This window comes from Rattus norvegicus, chromosome 6 (genome assembly GCF_036323735.1).
Source record: "Rattus norvegicus strain BN/NHsdMcwi chromosome 6, GRCr8, whole genome shotgun sequence".
NCBI lineage: Eukaryota > Metazoa > Chordata > Mammalia > Rodentia > Muridae > Rattus > Rattus norvegicus.
In genome coordinates this window covers 92,262,134-92,272,354 of record NC_086024.1, presented here as the reverse complement: position 1 = coordinate 92,272,354, position 10,221 = coordinate 92,262,134, and the positions used below count along the sequence as shown (strand labels likewise).

Sequence of the window (10,221 nt, the reverse complement as noted above, 5' to 3'; positions counted from 1 at the left end):
TTAAGGTGCAGAAGGCTACCTAGGTCATCAAAGAGGATTTGATTCAGACAACTCTTTGGGAACACTTAACCTAACAAAACCTCCACTGGTTTTTTTTAGCAGTAAAGGAAAATGGAATAGTCATTGATGTTCTGCCAGGAGCAAGGCCCTGTCCATGATTACTAGTCGGTCTTTCAAAGAAGCTAAACAGAACTTCAAAGGAATGACCCAATTAAGGGTGTCATCACCAACTGTTCTTTTGGTAAAGTAGACTAGGAAGATAACTCTATTGAAGGTTTAAATTCCTATCATGTTGAAGTGATTCTGGAGGCTGAAGGACACCTCAGGATGACAGGGGAATGAATAATCATTAACAAGGTACTGTCTTGGAGATTTCTTATGATGTCATAAAGGCTTGTTAACATTTTGAGACTGGGGAGTTGAACATTCTTGTAACTAGTCTGTTTCTCAGATTTATACTAGCTGACCTAACCTAAAAAATGAATCACTGTTCAATCTGGAGTAAGAAGGGTACACTAATGGCAGAAATATATCATCCAGAGTGAAAAATAGGCTGAATGTGCCATGGTGAGTCTCACCGGGGTAAATCAAGTCACAGGTATCATCTGCTGAAACTTCTGCCTAAAGGACAAAAGGTAAAATCATGAACATTTGTCCTGGCTTTTAAAATCTTTCTTTATTGTTATATGCCCATGCAGAGACATGGAGGGAAAAGGGGGTTGCTGACAGGGAAAAGTCCTTCATAAATATAAAACAAGAGATTCTTTTGCCACTAAAAGCTGTTAACCTTGTAGACAAGTGTCAGCAATCTGCTATAGAGGTTACTGAAGAACCATAGATCAACCTGTGGGGGAACTCAAAAGGATGAGTAAGAGGTAGAAGCTCTCACGATGTTATCCTTTTTAACCCTGTGCCTGCTCCCTCTCTTGAGATAATCGAAGAACCGAGAAAGAGTCCATTATAACACAGAAGGGGCAAACAGCAATATGGAGGTGGTAATTGGTCAAAAACAGTTTAACTAAAAGCTGAGTAATGGGGAGCAAGATCCTGTAAGCATCTTATACATCAGTTATGCTGTCTCTGTGACTGTGGCCTCTCATATTTTATAGAGAACTGCTTGATGATAACGGTCAAACAAGTTTGTTTTGCATATTTCCTCTGTGCTGTTTACAACCTGGCCAAGAGTAGCCCCTCTGATTAACCTTGTTTAAAGAAGGGGTGCTTAGCCAGCTGAGGACTGGTAGACTTTACCCACATGCCTGCCTGCTAAGGGTCACAGTAACTGCTAATGTTGGTAAACACCTTGACTTCATATATTGAAGAGTCTACTGGTCAGAGAACATAATCAGTGTAGGTAAAGTACACTCTTCCAAGAAATCATTGACCAACTTACCTCCCAAGATTACTCTAAAGGGATCATATGTCATTCTTTACCCTTAGGTCACACAAAATGAAATGGACTTGAGAATGAATATGTAAAATTGTCTTTCCCTGAATCTCTGAAAGTAGTAGATGTTTTGAGGATGCCATATAAATTCAATGTTTGAAAAGTAGACTGTTGATTATTGAGACAGGGAAATAGGATAGAGAAGCAGATCTAGAATGGCTGGCATGAATGCTATGAAATCTGCATAAAGAAAAAACATAAACAGAGGAAGTCTGGGATCTACTAAACCCAACTAGGACTGGTTAGAGGTACATAGGTCGGGACAGCGACGCTGCAGAGTATCTAATGTGACTTGTGATTCATTATACTACTAAAATGTACACCTCTGGATAGAGATTTAAGATGCTAATGAGACACCTGATGTTTGGAGTATTATGTAGAGCTATTAGAAAAAGAAAACATGTGTGAGAAAGCCCACTGTGCAATTGACACGAAAAGCCCACACCGTGTGACATAAAAGCTGCCATCTTTTGTGAAGTTGGGCTGTGTGAACTACTAATCCTTTTACCTGAGCTGAGGCTGGTGGTTCTCTGATATAAGAATAACTTTTTCTAATAAACTGTTCCTGCTTCTATTATCTAGATATCATTTCTATAATTTCTTGTTCTGGGAAACATGAACTTGGAACTATTCTTGGGTACCCCACAAGTTCTGACATCCATAGACATAATTTACTTCCTACTCTATGATGGTTTCTCTGAAGCATGAAAGGTAGTACAAGGCCGAGGGTGCTCCAATGTGAGCATGCCCTTGGTTGCAGCAGGTAGCAACTCTACATTTACCTAAGGGTCTGATTCCTAGGCAGCCCTTAGCCACTTAGCTTACCATTTCATCTATCTTGACTCCTGCTATCTTCCCACAGACTACCCCCCTCCCTCCTTCTTAGAGCATCTATGTAAATTTTAATTTCTAAAGTATATTTTTCATTTATCACTGAGGTTAACAGATGGTTTTGTCAAAATGCTGTCTATTATGCTTCTTCCTCAGGGTTGAATAAATGCAATAATCAAGTATATTCAGAAGAAAGAGAGGGAATTGTATCATCAACTAGGTCAGGAGTTGCTGTGTCATTTCTTTATTAATCCTGGACAGGTTAATGAAAGCTTTCTCCAATTCATAATATCTGACCTCTAAACATTGTATTTAACATCATGACTCTGACATTCTGTGAAGCCATTAGGAACCAATATGTGTATATATTTGTATAAAGAATGGATTTGTTTGATTATGTCTACTTCATTGATGTCAATCTTTCAACATATTTAACATTTTTGCATTTCTTGTATCATTGTGTCTGCATTCCTTTCCTAATCAAATTCAGCATTTTCCATATGTCTTACATTTATGACTGAAAAAACAAAATTTTTGAAAAAGAATGCAAAGTGCATAAAATTATAATTGGTATCTAAAAATGACATATTTTGTCTTTCTCATATTATCTCTTTGACTTGGTTGAAATATAGTAATAAATATAGTAATAAAATGTTAAATGAAACATTGTTCAAGTATGCTGGTCCCTGTATATCATGTTATGGTTATTTAAATCACATAAAATTGAAGAATAAAAAAATTTAAACCTGCTAAATACTAGGATGTGTCTTTGGACATTTTAAAGTAACTATTGCTTGTTATTGTGTCTAGAACACTTCTGTGATTATTATCTGCAATTATTAGCTTATTAACTTGTGATCATCAGGGATGAGAATCTCAGTGAGGATTGACTTTATGGGATTGCCTATAGGTTAAGTCAATTGATAAAGAGAGACTCAGCCAACTTTGGGAGTCATCATTTCCTAGTCAAGGAGTCCAGACTGTATTGAACTAGAGAAATCCATCTCTCAACAACCAAGAACATGCATATGTTTCTCACTTCTCAACTGTTGATATGATGTGTACATCTGCTTTAAGGTCTCGCCACTGTAGCTTCCCTGCTATGATAGACTATGACCTGGAACTATAAGCTGAAATAACTCCCTTTTTCTCTTGTGACTTTTTTTTGTCAGGATATTTTATCACAGCAACAGAAATGAAACTTAGACTATCACAGAATCAAAAATGTCCTGAGGGTAGAACAATTGCTTCATTTTGCTGCTTCTGTAGAATGTTGTAGGTTATAATTCAGTTCCTTATTTTTTTACTCTATTGTGCAGGGACTCGAAACCTAGAAGCAGCATTTCTTAGAATAGCTGGTTATGAAGGTTATCCATGCAAACAATGATTAAGCAGATGGATGTCGTTATTTGTGAGGCAGAAGTAGAAAAGACAGGAGTCAGGTGGCTCTGAGCATCAGCTCAGCGGTTGTAGATCACTGCAGGTGTCTCTTGGTTGAGAGACTTTGCAGCTTTAGAGCCTCAGTGCTTTCGGAAACATCAAGGAGGAATCTGGCACTGGTAGCTTCTTGTCACAGGAGCAGGGAAGGGAGAACTTCCTAGACTCTCATCACAATCTGCAGCTTCTGCTTTCTCCACATTTTATTACACATTCACCCTGGTGAAGACTTAACTCTTTTGTTAATAGGAGCATTCAATTTGGAATTGGAATGATCACTGGTTTAACTGTCATAAAAGAAGTCACAGACATGTATAGCATGAGGGAATATTATGAATCGGATTCTGAGGTCATCTCTAACGCTGAGTTTCTATGAAAATTAACTTTGGATGAGTCTTATAATACGTCAGTGGCCGTTCACTGAAAAGTTTGATGTAAAATGATTTTTGGTTTGGTTTAACTTTCACGAGTAGTAATGAAAACAAAAGTCTCAATGTGTGAAGAGCCAGTTGCCATGCCCCAGTGCAGTGGAAACACAAAAGCAGCAACAAGGAAACTAAGATTCTTCAGAATAAACATCTTTGAAAATCTCTTATTCAGTTTTTTCCTTCTCTGTCCTCTATTGTTTTTAAAGTTATCCTTATGTGCTTAAAAACATGTAGGCATATTCAACGGACTTTACATACACACTTGAAAAACACAGTTGTATTTATTCTTTTCATCTTAAGAGATTTTTGTAACTACCTCAATAAAAATTTTATATAGCCTATGTGTAGCAAATACATATGTCTCAACACATGCAGGTGTATAAATGGTAGTTGAAAATTTTAGTGTACTATTTACCATCCTCGTGTTTTACATTTTTGCTGGCTTTGACTCTTAATAATTTACAATTCTTTTTTTATTATATGACATTCTACTTAGCTGCAGTGTTGAAAAAAATCTAATGTTTTTTATGAATCAATGGTATTTCACTTAGCTTGTAGTCATTAGATTTGTGATGTATTATTTAGTACTGTGTTAATTTTCCATTTAAAACCATTTCCTAAAGCAATTTGTCTGAACCGCTATTTCTGAGCTCACAAGATTTATCTGTTGATCGAATACTGCAGTGAATTTTTCTAGTAGCTGATAGAATGTTACGCGTAGATAAAAGTTGATGAGTTGATGAATGCAAAAATTCTTCATGAATTATGCATGACATAAGAGATTGATATACGTATAAGATATGTAAGCTCTTAATGTTTCACCTATCAAAATAGAAATAATACATTAAGAGTGAATAAATTTCAGAATTTTCTTTATTTTAGTGACTTAGCACTGTTAACCTCAACAAAATCTGTCTAAAATAGTCCAGATCAATAATTACAAGAAAACATAAATGGGATATGTACATTTCAAATGAAAGGAGCAGTATGATTATTCCTGAATGATAGAAATGCCTTTCTAGAACAAATTTGAAAAAGGGGTACAAACATTAGAATATGTGGACAAAGTAAATCAAATTCCTATAGGCTATTGAATAATAGGGTGTTGGGGTGGTCGCTTAATTAGTATGTGTAGTCATACTGAAAGGAGCAACGTGTTTCTTAGATATAGTCACTTCGCAGGACCTTTCCTGGGTTTGATTTCTCTGGAGGGAAGAGAATGTGAGGTAGCAAAGTAATGAGATAAAGAGGTTGGCAGTTGTCATATAGCTGTGGACTGGAGGACTGGGAGAGATGAAAGAGAAGAAGAGGTAAGTGTAGAACGAAATAGGTCGGAAATTAGAGTGTTTCAGCTGATATTGCAGATAAGGACATTCTGGTGGCCACATAAGGGTGTCTGGTTTTATCCAGCAAGGAGGATATATATGCAGGTACCCAGAATAGGAGGGCAGTTTCAAGAAAATACAGTTGGAGAGGAGTTCAGGATAGAATCCTTGCCCACATCTACTCAGGGAATCTCGTTCTAAAGACTGTGTTTACAAGCCCTCCTAATTCTCTTAAAAAATAAAACTACCAGACTAAATTTATCTTTTTCAAAAGCTAAAAATGAACCAGCTTTTGTCCTGAAAACAGGTGTCTTTTATTTGAGTTAAACAAAGTTCATTGTGTGTGTGTGTGTGTGTGTGTATGTTTGTGTGTGTATGTTTGTGTGTGTCTGTGCGTGTATTTATGTGTATGCATGTGTGTATATATCTGTGTATATTTCTCTGTGTTTGCATCTGCATGTGTGTCTGTGTCTCTCAGTGTGTTGGTATGTGTAATTATGTATGTGTCTGTGTCTTTGTGTGTGTTGGTGTGTATGTATCTGTGTGTGTGTATCTTGTTAAATGTTCACAAAGTTTATTTTTATGCTTATTACTTGAGTTCAGAGCTAAAATTTAGCTCATAAATATATAATACTTGCTAAAAATTACATAATGTCCTGCAGGACATATGATAAAAACTGTAGGGTAGGAAAACACAGCATTCTGGATATGAAGTCATCTAACAATGTAGAGCTATTGATTTTTCTGACATTTAATCTAAGTTCAATAAAATCACAATGAATACATTGGGAATATAATGAATTAATTAAACATTTCTCTTGAAGAATGCAGAGTTTAAGCAAAGCTTCCTGTTATCTTTTAAGTTGCAATATGTTAATATGTTATATGCAAAATATAGTTTTGATATATATGTTGTTTGGGATTTTAATTTTGATGATGTATAGGTGTAATTCAAGGGTTAAACCACGTTGAAAGTCAAATTAATATATTATAAAAGTCTGTTGAGAGGAAGAGGCAGAGTTTATGAACAAAGTAGTTGTCCTTGAAAATGTGCGGTGTAAAGCATTTTCATCATTGAACACTGAGGTAATGTTTGTCGGATTTAATGCTCATGAAAATTATTTTCTAGAACAGAAATTTGTCATTTTTTTCTTAGATTACTAGTTTTGTAAAGACAGTATGTAATGGAACATGAGTTTATTCCTTAATGAGCATTTTAGGCATTTTTAAAAAAGATTTATTTGTTTGATAAGTTTGATTAGTGTGTATGAGTACTCAGTATACCTGCATGTCAGAATAAGGCCTCAGAAGTCATTATAGACTGTTGTGAGCCACCATGTGGTTGCTGGGAATTGAACTCAGGACCTCTGGAAGAGCAACCAGTGCTCTTAACCACTGAGCTATCTCTCCAGCCCCATACAGCTAAATTTTACATTAAATTTATTCATTTTATATTCTCATTTTGAACTTTTCAATTATGAAATGTGGGTGAATGCCAAAACAAATTCTCATGTTCTAAGCATAAGAAATCTATGACTCCTTTTCTGGTTTTGTGATTTACAAAAATTATCTTTATTATTATGTAAGTTTGTATGCATGGGCACTGAATGATATATATGTGCATGAATATAAGATTAAAAAGTATGACTATACACTTAAATAACATTGAATAACATTGAAGGTCTTTTGTAGAAAATTCCTGATCTGTATATATATTTCTGGATTTAATCAAAACATGATAATATGATAACATACTGTCTATTTTTTTCTTCTGAAACCTGATCTATGATTTCTATCTCTCTTTAAAAATAAATTTTTGAGACTATTTTAATAGATGCCACCTAAATTACAACATGTTTTGCATCAGGAAGTCAGGTCATACAAGTCTTTTAGCATAGTCCTGGTTTATTTTTAAAATATAAATTCATACAAGATTTATATGCTCTCTCTCTCTATACACACACACACACACACACACACACACACACACACATATATATATATATATATATATAGCCTTACATAGGAAGAAACATAAATAGTTAGAAGGAACAAGGAAGACTAGTGAGAGAGACATTCTTTCTAAGACATAGTGACCTCTTCCTCACTACAGGGGAAGTTCTTGAGCAGATACCTCACCTATACAAGAATCAGGTATGGAAACCCATTTCACATCTTAAAATTGTAAATTATTTTGACTTTTTCCAAACAAGGACACTTAGTTTGATCTTTTAATGCCAATAACTAATGTGATCAGAGACTCTGTATAAGAGCAGGTAGGTATTAAATACATATGAGAAAGTCACTTTGCACTAATAGGGAAGGACAATGATTTTATTATATTTGATTTACTCTGTGAGAGCACATTTCATTATTTAGAGATAATGTGGATTATATGATGATTAAAGAACTTAAAATATTAAGGTTTTATTTCATATACTTAAAAATAGGGATTTAAAAGAGCATTTAGAAGAATTAAAAGGTCAAATACTTTAAACAACAGCCGTGATAGGTATGAACACTTTGATATTTCAAGGCCCCTAGACAATCATGGTCTTGTCTTATATAGCAGCTTATGTGCAAAACGACCTGACACCTCAGCCTTAAAATGAGCAAGTGCTTTCATTCTCAGTATCTGGTTGCCGTTAGCCTCTTGTTCTAGGAAAATATTGGATTAACCAAAGTAATATTTTTTTTTTCCTAAGAAGCATTGCAAGACCTTTCCCACATTCTAACAGTTTTGAGATCTATTTTCACTGGAGGGAAAAAAAATAGAAGTCACTTGCTCGACACTAGCTTGAAAGTCTGGGTTAACATTACCTGCAGGCTATGAGGTCCTTTTTCATAGTAATAAAATTTGGATTGTGGAAATAGCAGAAAGACTTTAAAATTGAAGTGGCCTGCCACTAGTGGAAAAAAATGGAGAAGTGTTTTCATGTTTGTAGAAGGGGAATGATTGAAAATATTCTAATAACCTTTCTATTGTGATCAGAATGTGTAAGGAAAAACTACTATAAATTTTGATTAGAGGGTTAAAGGCATGTTAATCTACTAACAATGACATGAAAAAGACAGCAATGTTTCCAAAGGCCAGAAACATCAGCGATTTCCACGTGTTGTGTTGGAATCTCTAATATTCTTACTCCACCATGTGTGATTTATTCTCTTGAGTGGTCATAGGAAGCTCGTATTCGAAAAGTTGAGTAGAAATATTTTCAATCTTCTAAGACTAAAGTCAAATATGGAGTCTATGTACATATCCAATGAGTCCAATGAGTCCTGGTTTTGGCAGTTTGAAAGAAGAGAACACAATTAACATACTATGCATAAGGTGCAGTTCTGAGAAGTTTACACCATTCTTACTGTTATATATACGAGTATTTTGGAATGTGATCTCATTGATGTCTATGATTAGAAGATCAGATTAGATGCTTGTAATTGTCTGTGGAGTTTGGCATTTGAGAACAAAACAAAATATAAGCATTGACTGTTCAGATGCCTAAACTGAAAGTGAGATAATGGGAATGATAATTGTAAGACCAGGGTCTCCGATGAAATACTGTGCTTCCCATCCCTTTCCTGGGAAATGAAATAGGCTTATCCATGGTTTTATTCTGCTTCATTTAGTAAGTTTAGAAGAATTACTAGTTGGGTGCTTACCATAGGTTTTAATATAAAAAAGAAAACCAACTTTTTTGAGAAATACATGTTTTCTACTTACTGGTTTTAACTGTTGTCATATTGTATTTCCTAACATATTAACCTTAAAATAATAGCCATTAAGTCACCAATATGTGACATGTTTATTAGCATTTCTGACTATGTAAATCGAGTGGAAATAAGTTAGTTAAATTTGCATAAAACTGAAAAATAAACATTAATTAAATTTTTTTCTATGTAGTTTTGGCCAATATTAATTTAGTTAAAATAATTATGGCTCATATTGCATGTTGCATTAAATCAATGAAAAACTAGTTGCAGTGTTTTTAATTGAAATTCTGGTTATCTATCAACATTTTGTCATAACTAGTATTTTATAAGTGGGTATGCTAAACTTAAGCAGAGAGTCAATATTATAAGATGGAAAATAAATAGACATACATGTGATATTATTCCTGGGAAATATTAAAAACATCTACTCACCCCAGATAAGATATCAAATGTTAGACTACCGTGTGGATACTACCGAAGTCCAACTTGGTGAAACAATATGTTTCATTGGCATCATTTACAGGAGTAGGGGTAAGAGGTTTTTGTTGAAGAACAGAGGTTTCTCAAAGATCACCCAAGCATGAATGAGTGTTCATGAAATCTAGAGACAATTTTGAAAGCAGCTCAACAGGTTGCAATTTTTTTCTAAGTAAGTTAGTTTCCCCGAGCCATGGCCACCTGAGTTTTCACAAAGAAGACACAACTACAGACTAGACAGAAGACAGATTCTTCAACAAATGTTGCTGGTCTAACTGGGTAGCTACCATGTAGAAGAATGGAACTAGATCCTTGTCTCACACCCAGCACAAATCCTAGCTCCACATTAGAGGCTTCAACAAATACAAACCTCCCGCAGAAAGGAGTGACACCACAACGTTCTTCTCAAAGCAGTTTATTCAGGAACCTTTCTTTCTGCAAGCAAGCAGCAATTCTCTTTTCTTCCCTTCCTCCTGAGCACACTCCCTTATATCCTCCCTCAACTCCTCCTCCTCAGTCCAGACTGCGTAATCTCAGTTCATAGGTCCATGTCACATGGCCTGAT

The 10,221-nt window shown here is 35.1% G+C and overlaps 1 long non-coding RNA gene across 4 annotated transcripts in view; it reads left to right on the top strand.

Annotated features, from left to right (window-relative positions):
* The first annotated feature begins 435 nt into the window (after positions 1–435).
* LOC120103542 (uncharacterized) overlaps positions 436–10,221 on the top strand; it is a 28,313-nt gene continuing 18,527 nt past the window's right edge. For 3 of the 4 annotated variants that reach the window (XR_005505986.2, XR_010052699.1, XR_005505987.2), the window contains exon 1: positions 442–635. This is a non-coding gene — a long non-coding RNA (uncharacterized LOC120103542). Of the gene's footprint in view, positions 636–10,221 lie in introns of all 4 variants that reach the window. The other variant, XR_005505985.2, reaches the window with a different exon arrangement.